This window comes from Pseudophryne corroboree, unplaced genomic scaffold, assembly GCF_028390025.1.
Source record: "Pseudophryne corroboree isolate aPseCor3 unplaced genomic scaffold, aPseCor3.hap2 scaffold_699, whole genome shotgun sequence".
Taxonomy (NCBI): Eukaryota; Metazoa; Chordata; class Amphibia; order Anura; family Myobatrachidae; genus Pseudophryne; species Pseudophryne corroboree.
Genome location: NW_026970283.1, coordinates 166,219 through 179,570, shown reverse-complemented (window position 1 = coordinate 179,570; position 13,352 = coordinate 166,219). Strand labels below are relative to the sequence as shown.

The 13,352-nt window shown below is 34.5% G+C and overlaps 2 non-coding genes across 2 annotated transcripts; both read left to right on the top strand.

Annotated features, from left to right (window-relative positions):
* The first annotated feature begins 3,567 nt into the window (after nucleotides 1-3,567).
* Nucleotides 3,568-3,641, top strand: TRNAN-GUU (transfer RNA asparagine (anticodon GUU)). Its single transcript has one exon. It is a non-coding gene; the product is annotated as a tRNA-Asn (tRNA).
* Nucleotides 3,642-12,910: 9,269 nt separating this feature from the next.
* On the top strand, nucleotides 12,911-12,984 carry TRNAY-AUA (transfer RNA tyrosine (anticodon AUA)). The gene has a single exon. It is a non-coding gene; the product is annotated as a tRNA-Tyr (tRNA).
* The last annotated feature ends 368 nt before the right edge of the window (nucleotides 12,985-13,352 follow it).

Here is a 13,352-nt window from a genome sequence, read left to right as displayed (position 1 = left end):
GTTTTGCTAGGAAACGTTTTAGATGAATGCTTATTAGCCTTTGTCAGTATGGAAATTTGCAAAGTGTCTCTGTGGCGCAATCAGTTAGTATGTACGGCTTTTAACCAAAAGGTTGGTGGTTTAATCCCACCTAGGGACCTAATTGACCTTGTTATCAGATTTTGGTGATCTTTAAGTAGACAAGTCAAAATTTCAAATCCCCTGTTAAGGTGTAGGGTACTTGGCCTTCTCTGATGTAATCAGAGTTAGATTTGATTCAGTGATTTTATAAAAACAGCTAGGAAGCACAATTTAGCAGTGGGTTGCAGAGAAAAAAAATATGCTGGCAGAAAAATCCAATTGAGTGATTAAACAGCTCTTTATTTTCTGGCTTTATTTTTATGCTAACAAATTTGTTCTCTGAAAAGTGTCCACAAAGCCAAGTCTCTGATTAACACCTTTGTAAGGATGGTTTTTCACCTATTACTAAATTAAACTTGCTTCATTGGAAAGGCAGCAAGATGCATCCTCATTTCAATGTCTACTGAAATAATACAGGTTGACACCAGGAAACATTAACGCCACTGCATCCTTGCTGCTTTCTCATGTAAAAGTCTGTTTAATATGAAAACAAGGTGATATCTAATTAGCACACAGGTAAGGAATTAAGAAAATCTTTATTTAAGGGTGAAGATGTTTCTCACAAAATTGTTGCCCCAATGCATCATTGAAATTCAAGCTGGAAAGATGATTTTAATATATCACTTGTACATTTTGTATTGCTCTTCTGGTGACAATGTAGTTTGTTTTTGTCAATTACCATTTTAATAATAGGGTAAAGAAAATGAAGTGGATTTTTGAAAGAAAACAATACTGTCAATATACTATTAAAACAAATTAAAATGGTAAAAGTTATTGTACTTTAAGTAAAAATAAAAGAGCCAAAATATCAATCCCAGTTTTGGATTACTTTAATTAACAAAAAAAAATGCATATAGCAGAGGATAGTTTCAATCTGCCTACCTCTGGGTTATGGGCCCAGCATGCTTCCATTGCAGTACTCTGCTGCACATGTAAGTGCAAGAGATCCTGAAGCACTCACTCATCATGGGAAAGTACCAATGTGTTTCTTCGTTGGTTGATGGAAGAAACATCTTACAAAAACTCTCCAGATTATTGACTTTTTAAAGTTTTTCTAGGAAACGTTTTAGATGAATGCTTATTAGCCTTTGTCAGTATGAACTTTTGCAAAGTGTCTCTGTGGCGCAATCAGTCAGTATGTACGGCTATTAACCAAAAGGTTGGTGGTTCAATCCCACCCAGGGACCTAATTGACCTTGTTATCAGATTTTGGTGATCTTTAAGTAGACAAGTCAAATTTCATACCCCCTGTTATGGTGTAGGGTACCTGGCCTTCTCTGATGTAATCAGAGTTAGATTTGATTCAGTGATTTTATAAAAACATCTAGGAAGCACAATTTAGCAGTGGGTTGCAGAGAAAAAGAAATATGCTGGCAAAAAAATCTAATTGCGTGATTAAACAGCTCTTCATTTTCTGGCTTTATTTTTATGCTAACAAATTTGTTCTCTGAAAAGTGTCCACAAAGCCAAGTCTCTGATTAACACCTTTGTAGGGATGGTTTTTCACCTATTACTAAATTAAACTTGCTTCATTGGAAAGGCAGCAAGATGCATCCTCATTTCAATGTCTACTGAAATAATACAGGTTGACACCAGGAAACATTAACGCCACTGCATCCTTGCTGCTTTCTCATGTGGAAGTCTGTTTAATGTGAAAACAAGGTGATATCTAATTAGCACACAGGTAAGAAATTACGAAAATCTTTATTTAAGGGTGAATATGTTTCTCACAAAATTGTTGCCCCAATGCATCATTGAAATTCAAGCTGGAAAGATGATTTTAATATATCACTTGTACATTTTGTATTGCTCTTCTGGTGACAATGTAGTTTTTTTTGTCAATTACCATTTTAATAATAGGGTAAAGAAAATTAAGTGGATTTTTGAAAGAAAACTATACTGTCAATATACTATTAAAACAAATTAAAATGGTAAAAGTTATTGTACTTTAAGTAAAAATAAAAGAGCAAAAATATCAATCCCAGTTTTGATTACTTAAATTAACAAAAAAAAATGCATATAGCAAAGGATAGTTTCAATCTGCCTACCTCTGGGTTATGGGTCCAGCATGCTTCCATTGCAGTACTCTGCTGCACATGTAAGTGCAAGAGATCCTGAAGCACTCCCTCATCATGGGAAAGTACCAATGTGTTTATTCATTGGTTGATGGAAGAAACATCTTACAAAAACTCTCCAGATTATTGATTTTTTAATATTTTTCTAGGAAACATTCTAGATGTATGCTTATTAGCCTTTGTTAGTATGTACTGTTTGCAAAGTGTCTTGGTGGCGCAATCGGTTAGTGTGTTCGGCTATTAACCAAAAGGTCGGTGGTTCAATCCCACCCAGGGACGTAATTGACCTTGTGATCAGATTTTGGTGATATTTAAGTAGACAAGTCAAAATTTCAAACCCCCTCTTATTGTGTAGGGTACCTGGCCTTCTCTGATGTAATCAGAGTTAGATTTGATTCAGTGATTTTATAAAAAACAGCTAGGAAGCACAATTTAGCAGTGGGTTGCAGAGAAAAAAAATATGCTGGCAGAAAAATCCAATTGAGTGATTAAACAGCTCTTCATTTTCTGGAATTTATTTTTATGCTAACAAATTTGTTCTCTGAAAAGTGTCCACAAAGCCAAGTCTCTGATTAACACCTTTGTAAGGATGGTTTTTCACCTATTACTAAATTAAACTTGCTTCATTGGAAAGGCAGCAAGATGCATCCTCATTTCAATGTCTACTGAAATAATACAGGTTGACACCAGGAAACATTAACGCCACTGCATCTTTGCTGCTTTCTCACATGGAAGTCTGTTTAATGTGAAAACAAGGTGATATCTAATTAGCACACAGGTAAGGAATTACGAAAATCTTTATTTAAGGGTGAAGATGTTTCTCACAAAATTGTTGCCCCAATGCATCATTGAAATTCAAGCTGGAAAGATGATTTTAATATATCACTTGTACATTTTGTATTGCTCTTCTGGTGACAATGTAGTTTTTTTGTCAATTACCATTTTAATAACAGGGTAAAGAAAATTAAGTGGATTTTTGAAAGAAAACTATACTGTCAATATACTATTAAAACAAATTAAAATGGTAAAAGTTATTGTACTTTAAGTAAAAATAAAAGAGCAAAAATATCAATCCCAGTTTTGATTACTTAAATTAACAAAAAAAATGCATATAGCAAAGGATAGTTTCAATCTGCCTACCTCTGGGTTATGGGTCCAGCATGCTTCCATTGCAGTACTCTGCTGCCCATGTAAGTGCAAGAGATCCTGAAGCACTCACTCATCATGGGAAAGTACCAATGTGTTTATTCGTTGGTTGATGGAAGAAACATCTTACAAAAACTCTCCAGATTATTGATTTTTTAATGTTTTTCTAGGAAACGTTCTAGATGTATGCTTATTAGCCTTTGTCAGTATGTACTTTTTGCAAAGTGTCTCTGTGGCGCAATCGGTTAGTGTGTTTGGCTGTTAACCAAAAGGTTGGTGGTTCAATCCCACCCAGGGACGTAATTAACCTTGTGATCAGATTTTGGTGATATTTAAGTAGACAAGTCAAAATTTCAAACCTCCTCTTATGGTGTAGGGTACATGGCCTTCTCTGATGTAATCAGAGTTAGATTTGATTCAGTGATTTTATAAAAAACAGCTAGGAAGCACAATTTAGCAGTGGGTTGCAGAGAAAAAAAATATGCTGGCAGAAAAATCCAATCGAGTGATTAAACAGCTCTTCATTTTCTGGCTTTATTTTTATGCTAACAAATTTGTTCTCTGAAAAGTGTCCACAAAGCCAAGTCTCTGATTAACACCTTTGTAAGGATGGTTTTTCACCTATTACTAAATTAAACTTGCTTCATTGGAAAGGCAGCAAGATGCATCCTCATTTCAATGTCTACTGAAATAATACAAGTTGACACCAGGAAACATTAACGCCACTGCATCCTTGCTGCTTTCTCATGTGGAAGTCTGTTTAATGTGAAAACAAGGTGATATCTAATTAGCACACAGGTAAGGAATTAAGAAAATCTTTATTTAAGGGTGAAGATGTTTCTCACAAAATTGTTGACCCAATGCATCATTGAAATTCAAGCTGGAAAGATGATTTTAATATATCACTTGTACATTTTGTATTGCTCTTCTGGTGACAATGTAGTTTGTTTTTGTCAATTACCATTTTAATAATAGGGTAAAGAAAATGAAGTGGATTTTTGAAAGAAAACAATACTGTCAATATACTATTAAAACAAATTAAAATGGTAAAAGTTATTGTACTTTAAGTAAAAATAAAAGAGACAAAATATCAATCCCAGTTTTGGATTACTTTAATTAACAAAAAAAAATGCATATAGCAGAGGATAGTTTCAATCTGCCTACCTCTGGGTTATGGGCCCAGCATGCTTCCATTGCAGTACTCTGCTGCACATGTAAGTGCAAGAGATCCTGAAGCACTCACTCATCATGGGAAAGTACCAATGTGTTTCTTCGTTGGTTGATGGAAGAAACATCTTACAAAAACTCTCCAGATTATTGACATTTTAAAGTTTTTCTAGGAAACGTTTTAGATGAATGCTTATTAGCCTTTGTCAGTATGGAAATTTGCAAAGTGTCTCTGTGGCGCAATCAGTTAGTATGTATGGCTTTTAACCGAAAGGTTGGTGGTTTAATCCCACCCAGGGACCTAATTGACCTTGTTATCAGATTTTGGTGATCTTTAAGTAGACAAGTCAAAATTTCAAACCCCCTGTTATGGTGTAGGGTACTTGGCCTTCTCTGATGTAATCAGAGTTAGATTTGATTCAGTGATTTTATAAAAACAGCTAGGAAGCACAATTTAGCAGTGGGTTGCAGAGAAAAAAAATATGCTGGCAGAAAAATCCAATTGAGTGATTAAACAGCTCTTTATTTTCTTGCTTTATTTTTATGCTAACAAATTTGTTCTCTGAAAAGTGTCCACAAAGCCAAGTCTCTGATTAACACCTTTGTAAGGATGGTTTTTCACCTATTACTAAATTAAACTTGCTTCATTGGAAAGGCAGCAAGATGCATCCTCATTTCAATGTCTACTGAAATAATACAGGTTGACACCAGGAAACATTAACGCCACTGCATCCTTGCTGCTTTCTCATGTAAAAGTCTGTTTAATATGAAAACAAGGTGATATCTAATTAGCACACAGGTAAGGAATTAAGAAAATCTTTATTTAAGGGTGAAGATGTTTCTCACAAAATCGTTGCCCCAATGCATCTTTGAAATTCAAGCTGGAAAGATGATTTTAATATATCACTTGTACATTTTGTATTGCTCTTCTGGTGACAATGTAGTTTTTTTTGTCAATTACCATTTTAATAATAGGGTAAAGAAAATTAAGCGGATTTTTGAAAGAAAACTATACTGTCAATATACTATTAAAACAAATTAAAATGGTAAAAGTTATTGTACTTTAAGTAAAAATAAAAGAGCAAAAATATCAATCCCAGTTTTGATTACTTAAATTAACAAAAAAAAATGCATATAACAAAGGATAGTTTCAATCTGCCTACCTCTGGGTTATGGGTCCAGCATGCTTCCATTGCAGTACTCTGCTGCACATGTAAGTGCAAGAGATCCTGAAGCACTCACTCATCATGGGAAAGTACCAATGTGTTTATTCATTGGTTGATGGAAGAAACATCTTACAAAAACTCTCCAGATTATTGATTTTTTAATGTTTTTCTAGGAAACGTTCTAGATGTATGCTTATTAGCCTTTGTCAGTATGTACTGTTTGCAAAGTGTCTCTGTGGCGCAATCGGTTAGTGTGTTCGGCTATTAACCAAAAGGTTGGTGGTTCAATCCCACCCAGGGACGTAATTAACCTTGTGATCAGATTTTGGTGATATTTAAGTAGACAAGTCAAAATTTCAAACCTCCTCTTATGGTGTAGGGTACATGGCCTTCTCTGATGTAATCAGAGTTAGATTTGATTCAGTGATTTTATAAAAAACAGCTAGGAAGCACAATTTAGCAGTGGGTTGCAGAGAAAAAAAATATGCTGGCAGAAAAATCCAATCGAGTGATTAAACAGCTCTTCATTTTCTGGCTTTATTTTTATGCTAACAAATTTGTTCTCTGAAAAGTGTCCACAAAGCCAAGTCTCTGATTAACACCTTTGTAAGGATGGTTTTTCACCTATTACTAAATTAAACTTGCTTCATTGGAAAGGCAGCAAGATGCATCCTCATTTCAATGTCTACTGAAATAATACAAGTTGACACCAGGAAACATTAACGCCACTGCATCCTTGCTGCTTTCTCATGTGGAAGTCTGTTTAATGTGAAAACAAGGTGATATCTAATTAGCACACAGGTAAGGAATTAAGAAAATCTTTATTTAAGGGTGAAGATGTTTCTCACAAAATTGTTGACCCAATGCATCATTGAAATTCAAGCTGGAAAGATGATTTTAATATATCACTTGTACATTTTGTATTGCTCTTCTGGTGACAATGTAGTTTGTTTTTGTCAATTACCATTTTAATAATAGGGTAAAGAAAATTAAGTGGATTTTTGAAAGAAAACAATACTGTCAATATACTATTAAAACAAATTAAAATGGTAAAAGTTATTGTACTTTAAGTAAAAATAAAAGAGACAAAATATCAATCCCAGTTTTGGATTACTTTAATTAACAAAAAAAAAATGCATATAGCAGAGGATAGTTTCAATCTGCCTACCTCTGGGTTATGGGCCCAGCATGCTTCCATTGCAGTACTCTGCTGCACATGTAAGTTCAAGAGATCCTGAAGCACTCACTCATCATGGGAAAGTACCAATGTGTTTCTTCGTTGGTTGATGGAAGAAACATCTTACAAAAACTCTCCAGATTATTGACTTTTTAAAGTTTTGCTAGGAAACGTTTTAGATGAATGCTTATTAGCCTTTGTCAGTATGGAAATTTGCAAAGTGTCTCTGTGGCGCAATCAGTTAGTATGTACGGCTTTTAACCAAAAGGTTGGTGGTTTAATCCCACCTAGGGACCTAATTGACCTTGTTATCAGATTTTGGTGATCTTTAAGTAGACAAGTCAAAATTTCAAACCCCCTGTTAAGGTGTAGGGTACTTGGCCTTCTCTGATGTAATCAGAGTTAGATTTGATTCAGTGATTTTATAAAAACAGCTAGGAAGCACAATTTAGCAGTGGGTTGCAGAGAAAAAAAATATGCTGGCAGAAAAATCCAATTGAGTGATTAAACAGCTCTTTATTTTCTGGCTTTATTTTTATGCTAACAAATTTGTTCTCTGAAAAGTGTCCACAAAGCCAAGTCTCTGATTAACACCTTTGTAAGGATGGTTTTTCACCTATTACTAAATTAAACTTGCTTCATTGGAAAGGCAGCAAGATGCATCCTCATTTCAATGTCTACTGAAATAATACAGGTTGACACCAGGAAACATTAACGCCACTGCATCCTTGCTGCTTTCTCATGTAAAAGTCTGTTTAATATGAAAACAAGGTGATATCTAATTAGCACACAGGTAAGGAATTAAGAAAATCTTTATTTAAGGGTGAAGATGTTTCTCACAAAATCGTTGCCCCAATGCATCATTGAAATTCAAGCTGGAAAGATGATTTTAATATATCACTTGTACATTTTGTATTGCTCTTCTGGTGACAATGTAGTTTGTTTTTGTCAATTACCATTTTAATAATAGGGTAAAGAAAATGAAGTGGATTTTTGAAAGAAAACAATACTGTCAATATACTATTAAAACAAATTAAAATGGTAAAAGTTATTGTACTTTAAGTAAAAATAAAAGAGCCAAAATATCAATCCCAGTTTTGGATTACTTTAATTAACAAAAAAAAATGCATATAGCAGAGGATAGTTTCAATCTGCCTACCTCTGGGTTATGGGCCCAGCATGCTTCCATTGCAGTACTCTGCTGCACATGTAAGTGCAAGAGATCCTGAAGCACTCACTCATCATGGGAAAGTACCAATGTGTTTCTTCGTTGGTTGATGGAAGAAACATCTTACAAAAACTCTCCAGATTATTGACTTTTTAAAGTTTTTCTAGGAAACGTTTTAGATGAATGCTTATTAGCCTTTGTCAGTATGAACTTTTGCAAAGTGTCTCTGTGGCGCAATCAGTCAGTATGTACGGCTATTAACCAAAAGGTTGGTGGTTCAATCCCACCCAGGGACCTAATTGACCTTGTTATCAGATTTTGGTGATCTTTAAGTAGACAAGTCAAATTTCATACCCCCTGTTATGGTGTAGGGTACCTGGCCTTCTCTGATGTAATCAGAGTTAGATTTGATTCAGTGATTTTATAAAAACATCTAGGAAGCACAATTTAGCAGTGGGTTGCAGAGAAAAAGAAATATGCTGGCAAAAAAATCTAATTGCGTGATTAAACAGCTCTTCATTTTCTGGCTTTATTTTTATGCTAACAAATTTGTTCTCTGAAAAGTGTCCACAAAGCCAAGTCTCTGATTAACACCTTTGTAGGGATGGTTTTTCACCTATTACTAAATTAAACTTGCTTCATTGGAAAGGCAGCAAGATGCATCCTCATTTCAATGTCTACTGAAATAATACAGGTTGACACCAGGAAACATTAACGCCACTGCATCCTTGCTGCTTTCTCATGTGGAAGTCTGTTTAATGTGAAAACAAGGTGATATCTAATTAGCACACAGGTAAGAAATTACGAAAATCTTTATTTAAGGGTGAATATGTTTCTCACAAAATTGTTGCCCCAATGCATCATTGAAATTCAAGCTGGAAAGATGATTTTAATATATCACTTGTACATTTTGTATTGCTCTTCTGGTGACAATGTAGTTTTTTTTGTCAATTACCATTTTAATAATAGGGTAAAGAAAATTAAGTGGATTTTTGAAAGAAAACTATACTGTCAATATACTATTAAAACAAATTAAAATGGTAAAAGTTATTGTACTTTAAGTAAAAATAAAAGAGCAAAAATATCAATCCCAGTTTTGATTACTTAAATTAACAAAAAAAAATGCATATAGCAAAGGATAGTTTCAATCTGCCTACCTCTGGGTTATGGGTCCAGCATGCTTCCATTGCAGTACTCTGCTGCACATGTAAGTGCAAGAGATCCTGAAGCACTCCCTCATCATGGGAAAGTACCAATGTGTTTATTCATTGGTTGATGGAAGAAACATCTTACAAAAACTCTCCAGATTATTGATTTTTTAATATTTTTCTAGGAAACGTTCTAGATGTATGCTTATTAGCCTTTGTTAGTATGTACTGTTTGCAAAGTGTCTTGGTGGCGCAATCGGTTAGTGTGTTCGGCTATTAACCAAAAGGTCGGTGGTTCAATCCCACCCAGGGACGTAATTGACCTTGTGATCAGATTTTGGTGATATTTAAGTAGACAAGTCAAAATTTCAAACCCCCTCTTATTGTGTAGGGTACCTGGCCTTCTCTGATGTAATCAGAGTTAGATTTGATTCAGTGATTTTATAAAAAACAGCTAGGAAGCACAATTTAGCAGTGGGTTGCAGAGAAAAAAAATATGCTGGCAGAAAAATCCAATTGAGTGATTAAACAGCTCTTCATTTTCTGGAATTTATTTTTATGCTAACAAATTTGTTCTCTGAAAAGTGTCCACAAAGCCAAGTCTCTGATTAACACCTTTGTAAGGATGGTTTTTCACCTATTACTAAATTAAACTTGCTTCATTGGAAAGGCAGCAAGATGCATCCTCATTTCAATGTCTACTGAAATAATACAGGTTGACACCAGGAAACATTAACGCCACTGCATCTTTGCTGCTTTCTCACATGGAAGTCTGTTTAATGTGAAAACAAGGTGATATCTAATTAGCACACAGGTAAGGAATTACGAAAATCTTTATTTAAGGGTGAAGATGTTTCTCACAAAATTGTTGCCCCAATGCATCATTGAAATTCAAGCTGGAAAGATGATTTTAATATATCACTTGTACATTTTGTATTGCTCTTCTGGTGACAATGTAGTTTTTTTGTCAATTACCATTTTAATAACAGGGTAAAGAAAATTAAGTGGATTTTTGAAAGAAAACTATACTGTCAATATACTATTAAAACAAATTAAAATGGTAAAAGTTATTGTACTTTAAGTAAAAATAAAAGAGCAAAAATATCAATCCCAGTTTTGATTACTTAAATTAACAAAAAAAATGCATATAGCAAAGGATAGTTTCAATCTGCCTACCTCTGGGTTATGGGTCCAGCATGCTTCCATTGCAGTACTCTGCTGCCCATGTAAGTGCAAGAGATCCTGAAGCACTCACTCATCATGGGAAAGTACCAATGTGTTTATTCGTTGGTTGATGGAAGAAACATCTTACAAAAACTCTCCAGATTATTGATTTTTTAATGTTTTTCTAGGAAACGTTCTAGATGTATGCTTATTAGCCTTTGTCAGTATGTACTTTTTGCAAAGTGTATCTGTGGCGCAATCGGTTAGTGTGTTTGGCTGTTAACCAAAAGGTTGGTGGTTCAATCCCACCCAGGGACGTAATTAACCTTGTGATCAGATTTTGGTGATATTTAAGTAGACAAGTCAAAATTTCAAACCTCCTCTTATGGTGTAGGGTACATGGCCTTCTCTGATGTAATCAGAGTTAGATTTGATTCAGTGATTTTATAAAAAACAGCTAGGAAGCACAATTTAGCAGTGGGTTGCAGAGAAAAAAAATATGCTGGCAGAAAAATCCAATCGAGTGATTAAACAGCTCTTCATTTTCTGGCTTTATTTTTATGCTAACAAATTTGTTCTCTGAAAAGTGTCCACAAAGCCAAGTCTCTGATTAACACCTTTGTAAGGATGGTTTTTCACCTATTACTAAATTAAACTTGCTTCATTGGAAAGGCAGCAAGATGCATCCTCATTTCAATGTCTACTGAAATAATACAAGTTGACACCAGGAAACATTAACGCCACTGCATCCTTGCTGCTTTCTCATGTGGAAGTCTGTTTAATGTGAAAACAAGGTGATATCTAATTAGCACACAGGTAAGGAATTAAGAAAATCTTTATTTAAGGGTGAAGATGTTTCTCACAAAATTGTTGACCCAATGCATCATTGAAATTCAAGCTGGAAAGATGATTTTAATATATCACTTGTACATTTTGTATTGCTCTTCTGGTGACAATGTAGTTTGTTTTTGTCAATTACCATTTTAATAATAGGGTAAAGAAAATGAAGTGGATTTTTGAAAGAAAACAATACTGTCAATATACTATTAAAACAAATTAAAATGGTAAAAGTTATTGTACTTTAAGTAAAAATAAAAGAGACAAAATATCAATCCCAGTTTTGGATTACTTTAATTAACAAAAAAAAATGCATATAGCAGAGGATAGTTTCAATCTGCCTACCTCTGGGTTATGGGCCCAGCATGCTTCCATTGCAGTACTCTGCTGCACATGTAAGTGCAAGAGATCCTGAAGCACTCACTCATCATGGGAAAGTACCAATGTGTTTCTTCGTTGGTTGATGGAAGAAACATCTTACAAAAACTCTCCAGATTATTGACATTTTAAAGTTTTTCTAGGAAACGTTTTAGATGAATGCTTATTAGCCTTTGTCAGTATGGAAATTTGCAAAGTGTCTCTGTGGCGCAATCAGTTAGTATGTATGGCTTTTAACCAAAAGGTTGGTGGTTTAATCCCACCCAGGGACCTAATTGACCTTGTTATCAGATTTTGGTGATCTTTAAGTAGACAAGTCAAAATTTCAAACCCCCTGTTATGGTGTAGGGTACTTGGCCTTCTCTGATGTAATCAGAGTTAGATTTGATTCAGTGATTTTATAAAAACAGCTAGGAAGCACAATTTAGCAGTGGGTTGCAGAGAAAAAAAATATGCTGGCAGAAAAATCCAATTGAGTGATTAAACAGCTCTTTATTTTCTTGCTTTATTTTTATGCTAACAAATTTGTTCTCTGAAAAGTGTCCACAAAGCCAAGTCTCTGATTAACACCTTTGTAAGGATGGTTTTTCACCTATTACTAAATTAAACTTGCTTCATTGGAAAGGCAGCAAGATGCATCCTCATTTCAATGTCTACTGAAATAATACAGGTTGACACCAGGAAACATTAACGCCACTGCATCCTTGCTGCTTTCTCATGTAAAAGTCTGTTTAATATGAAAACAAGGTGATATCTAATTAGCACACAGGTAAGGAATTAAGAAAATCTTTATTTAAGGGTGAAGATGTTTCTCACAAAATCGTTGCCCCAATGCATCATTGAAATTCAAGCTGGAAAGATGATTTTAATATATCACTTGTACATTTTGTATTGCTCTTCTGGTGACAATGTAGTTTTTTTTGTCAATTACCATTTTAATAATAGGGTAAAGAAAATTAAGTGGATTTTTGAAAGAAAACTATACTGTCAATATACTATTAAAACAAATTAAAATGGTAAAAGTTATTGTACTTTAAGTAAAAATAAAAGAGCAAAAATATCAATCCCAGTTTTGATTACTTAAATTAACAAAAAAAATGCATATAGCAAAGGATAGTTTCAATCTGCCTACCTCTGGGTTATGGGTCCAGCATGCTTCCATTGCAGTACTCTGCTGCACATGTAAGTGCAAGAGATCCTGAAGCACTCACTCATCATGGGAAAGTACCAATGTGTTTATTCATTGGTTGATGGAAGAAACATCTTACAAAAACTCTCCAGATTATTGATTTTTTAATATTTTTCTAGGAAACGTTCTAGATGTATGCTTATTAGCCTTTGTCAGTATGTACTGTTTACAAAGTGTCTCGGTGGCGCAATCGGTTAGTGTGTTCGGCTATAAACCAAAAGGTTGGTGGTTCAATCCCACCCAGGGACGTAATTGACCTTGTGATCAGATTTTGGTGATATTTAAGTAGACAAGTCAAAATTTCAAACCCCCTCTTATTGTGTAGGGTACCTGGCCTTCTCTGATGTAATCAGAGTTAGATTTGATTCAGTGATTTTATAAAAAACAGCTAGGAAGCACAATTTAGCAGTGGGTTGCAGAGAAAAAAAATATGCTGGCAGAAAAATCCAATCGAGTGATTAAACAGCTCTTCATTTTCTGGCTTTATTTTTATGCTAACAAATTTGTTCTCTGAAAAGTGTCCACAAAGCCAAGTCTCTGATTAACACCTTTGTAAGGATGGTTTTTCACCTATTACTAAATTAAACTTGCTTCATTGGAAAGGCAGCAAGATGCAT